Here is a 4,336-nt window from a genome sequence, read left to right as displayed (position 1 = left end):
TGCTGAAGCGGTATGTAGTCACACTTAACTTTGAATCAGAATAGTTTTTCCGAGACCATCTGGCCGCCGGCGTTAGGTCGCAGACGGACCCTCCGCCACCAGCCGCTTCTAATGTTAATATTATTACTGTTTAGGGGGTTCATTTAAGTGGTTTTAGCGGTTAGGGTGGGGGGGTTTTAGGGTAAGGGGAACTTAGGATATATGGGTTTTATGGTATGGGCGTTTAGGTACTTACATTAGTACCGAAGTGGCCGGCGGTGGGGTGAGTCGCGGCGAAATGGCCGCGACCAAATGCCCAAGAACGTCCTTTGAATACTGAGGTGGAGGACAGAGACACAGACCAACGTCCCAAGTGAGGGACATTAATGAGCCACCTTTATATACTGTATGTCATGTTCCTTTAATATCTCTAGAGAGCAGCAAAGGCTGACCATCTATTTCACAGGTTACACGAAGACCTGAAAATGCACCTGAGGGGGTTGAGTGTCCCTTTATTAATGACATATGCGGTAATGATGTAACAAGTGGTGCCACCTCACACAGGGACCTTTCCCACTGATGGTGACACTTGTACACCTCTGTGGCAGAGATTCCTGTTACACATGTGCTGGCGTTACCTCTCCACAAACACATTGCCAGGCTGAGGGAGGTTTTCTTATGGGAATCTGAGGCCAAAACCTATGGTCAGAGTCCAGGCGACACAAACCCAACTTTATTTTGTATTTGTAACTGTAACCCAGAATGAAAAGTATTTAGCTGTGGGGGGCACAGGACACTGGAAGACCCTCATTCACCTCTGGGTTTTGATTTGGGCTAGTTCTGTTTTGGCGGAATAGTGAGCCTTGTGTTACCAGGCAGATGTGGGACAGGTGTCAGGTGATTAGCTGAGGAGTAGATGGTGGGCAGAGTGCGGTGATTGGGCAGGCCAGAGGGAGGGCGTGGCTAGGGAGTTTGGGCGGGAAAATGAAAAGTAAAGAATATAGAGACAGAGCAGAAGCAGATAGGGAAATTACCGAGGTTAGGGGACGTTGGCTGCCCCACTCCCCTCCCTATGTGTTATAATTATAACAGCTATATATACACTGTGGGAACAAGTAGAAAAATAAGGCAGTGGGAGACTTCCGGTGACGTCACAGCCGATGGTCTGCTAGTGGAGGAGCTCCCGGCGCCCTCACCAAGATAAATAATAGAATAAGCTCATTCCCCACCCCAAACCCCCCGAAAATCGATCCCACCCCGAGAACTCACTCTGAAGAGATGGCAGGGAAGCCGCAGAGGAAGAGTCAATGCCCCGTCACCAAGTTCTTCGCTCCGGCGCAACGCCTAGCTGAGATCAGCTCCGAGGAGCAAGATGGCGCCGGAGAAGAACCGGAGCACGAGGTGCGCAGCGGCCGTCAGAGCCCGACAGACTCAGATCCCCCCGTCCTAAATAAAGACTTTTTTGATGCCCTAATTATTAAAATGAGGAGGGGAGTTCAGGAGGACACGGAAAAGGCCCTCCAAACCATCGGGGCAGAAGTAGAAGCACTGACGGAGCGGACGGAAGACCTGGAGGTCAAGATGGAGGTAGCCTCAAATGAACAGGCTGAGACACGCGAGGAAGTGCTGAGATGTGGAGAGGCGATTCAGCATATACAGGACAAATTAGAGGACATGGAGAACAGGGAGCGAAGGCAAAACATCCGCCTCAAAAACATCCCAGAAACTATCTCCCACGAAGAACTCCAACCATTCCTCCGCAGACTTTCTGCAGCTCGTCCCTGATCTATCAGATCATGACCTGCACACAGACCGTGCCCACAGAGCCCTGGCCCCGAAATCATCGGACCCAAATAGACACAGAGATGTGGTGCTGAGAATGCACGCATACTCTGCTAAAGACCGCATCATGGCGGCGGCCAGAGAAATGAGGACTGTGTCCATGGACGGGGCACAAATCCAACTCTACAACGACCTCTCCCAGATAACAATGATTAAAAGAAACGCGCTGCGCCCACTTACCTCCTACCTCAGAGACCAGGGGGTAAAGTATCGCTGGGGGTTCCCCTTCAAATTAGTGGTGCTCCGTAATGGCCGCCACCACACAGTGACAACCCCTGAAGGCGCTAAAAAACTTCTTGAAAGCGCTAGGGATCCCTCTCCCACCACAGAAGAGCAGCCGCCCCAATACCGAGGAGACGTCAGAGACGCCCCTACAAGAAGCCCCCCGAACATCGGAGAGACTGGCGAGCCAGCGCCAACGGTAAAACCGGATGATCCAGACAACTACGAGGCCCAAGAAAAACACAAGAGGCCCCCACAGTCATCCCACGCGGACCCAGAGGCCCTGAAGATATCAGCAAGCACCCAACGCAAGAACCCTCAGTGCACAAAGCACCCCTCTGGCCCCGAGAGGCCCCCCAACTCCCACCCCACGAACTATCTCCCCCTCCCGGCCCCCTCCCCCCAGTCCCCCCCCCCTCCAGCCCCCCCCCCTCCACTCCTCACCACTCTCCCCCTCCACTCCTCACCACTCTCCCCCTCCTCTCTTCCCTCCCCCCCTCCCCCCCCCCCGCCACTATCTAACCAAAGCCCTCTCCTACCTCCCGCCCCCCCACGAGTAAAACGTCCACTCACCTTTTCTGTCTCTCCCCGAGACCGAGGGGAATAGAGGCCCCACCCGTGGTGTCTCGGACTGCAACGGGAGGAAACAGCATCCGCGCTGCTCCTCCCCGGGCGCGGTACTCTCGTGACACTTACGTGCTCCAGAGCTGCACCAACCAAGATCCGGGCTCCGGAGACGCGGGTCGGCTGCTGCATACCTACACAGGCACACCTGGTCGGTGCTCCTGACGAGCATGAAGTGCCCTGGATTCATGATTCAATGTGCACGCACGCCAAGATAACAGAGCCAGAGACTCCTGCTATGGACACTGCAACCCAGGATCCGTTCCCGGAGCCACCCTTTCCCCCCCCCCCTCTTCCGCAGGGGGCAGGTTGTATAAACGGAAACTTCCCCCCCCCTCTCTCCCCTTATGATGTACCCCGATATTCCCCAAAGGTATATAAGATATCCTACCTCTCTGGTTTTCCACGACCCCCCGAGTTCCCCCCCCCCTCTCCCCTCTTACCGTCAAAACGAGGATATAGGTGTATAAGATCCAGACCCAATTGAACACCCCTACTGAAACTCCCCCCCCCAGAATTATAAGGCTCCCAACTGAACCCGCAATTGTATGGTCCCCCCCCTGAACCCCCTTGTCTCACCTTGCCCCCCCCTTCACCCCTCTCCGCCCCGTATACTTCCCCCCACCCCCCCCTTCCCCCCCCCCTGAACAGAACCGGAGTAGCACCAGACACAGCTTACATCACAGCAATTGACATATCACATAAGCCTCAAGATTCAACCATACACCTCCAAACAACATCCCGGCACGAAACTAACCCCACCTCAGTGATAATTCCCAAATGCTAGAAAAGGCTATATACAATATGCCCCCCCCCACCCCCCCCTCGCTAATCAGACAAATTACTATGTTAGATAACCCCCCAAGTGTTCCTCCCGCCCCCCCCCCCCCCACGGATAGCTTTCAGCCCTCCCCCCCCCCACCTACCCCCCCTCCCCCCAAGAGAAGACCTGTACTATGCTTAAACATCGGTACTATGTTTATCCAGCCTGTATGGTTATATGCCAATGTATGACCAACTACTGACTGACTAGATGAAAAAGACATAATGCAAGGGACCCCTAGGCCTAGGAATGAGATTCCCCCGAGAACAATGTTAAATAAAATGTCAAGGTCACGAATAATGTATGCTCCCTCCCCCCCCCTCTCCCCCCCCACCTGCCCCCCTCCCTCCCCCCCCCCCCCTAGAGGAGAAATGTCTTATGTCAAACCAACCGGTAATGCTACATATCAATGTATAAATGCATAGCCAAACAGCAAGGTATAAGAGTGACCTCGGCCTGGGAATGGAACTCCCCCCGAGAGTAATGTTTAAACCAGCTGCCAACTATGTGTATCCTATATGCTCCCACCTCCCCACCCCCCCTCCATCCCCCCCTCCTCCCCCTCTCACCACACCTCCCCTCCCTACCCCCCCCTCTCTCCCCCCCTCTCTCTCCCCTCCCCCCCCCTCTCTCTCCCCTCCCCCCCCCTCCCCCCCCCCTCAAAACCGAAATCACTGCATGTATATCCACCTTTGCTTTCTGCATATCAATGTACAATCACAAGGTTAATGTGGGAATCAACCTGAGGACATACCCCCACCAAAGAGTAACGCTGCCTACCAGTGCAAACTATAAACACCAGACCCCCCCCTTCCCCCCCCCTCTCCTCCTCCCCCCCCCTCCCCC

This window comes from Ascaphus truei, chromosome 15, assembly GCF_040206685.1.
Source record: "Ascaphus truei isolate aAscTru1 chromosome 15, aAscTru1.hap1, whole genome shotgun sequence".
NCBI lineage: Eukaryota > Metazoa > Chordata > Amphibia > Anura > Ascaphidae > Ascaphus > Ascaphus truei.
The sequence above is the reverse complement of the archived record's forward strand: the minus strand, read 5'-3'. Positions refer to the sequence as shown.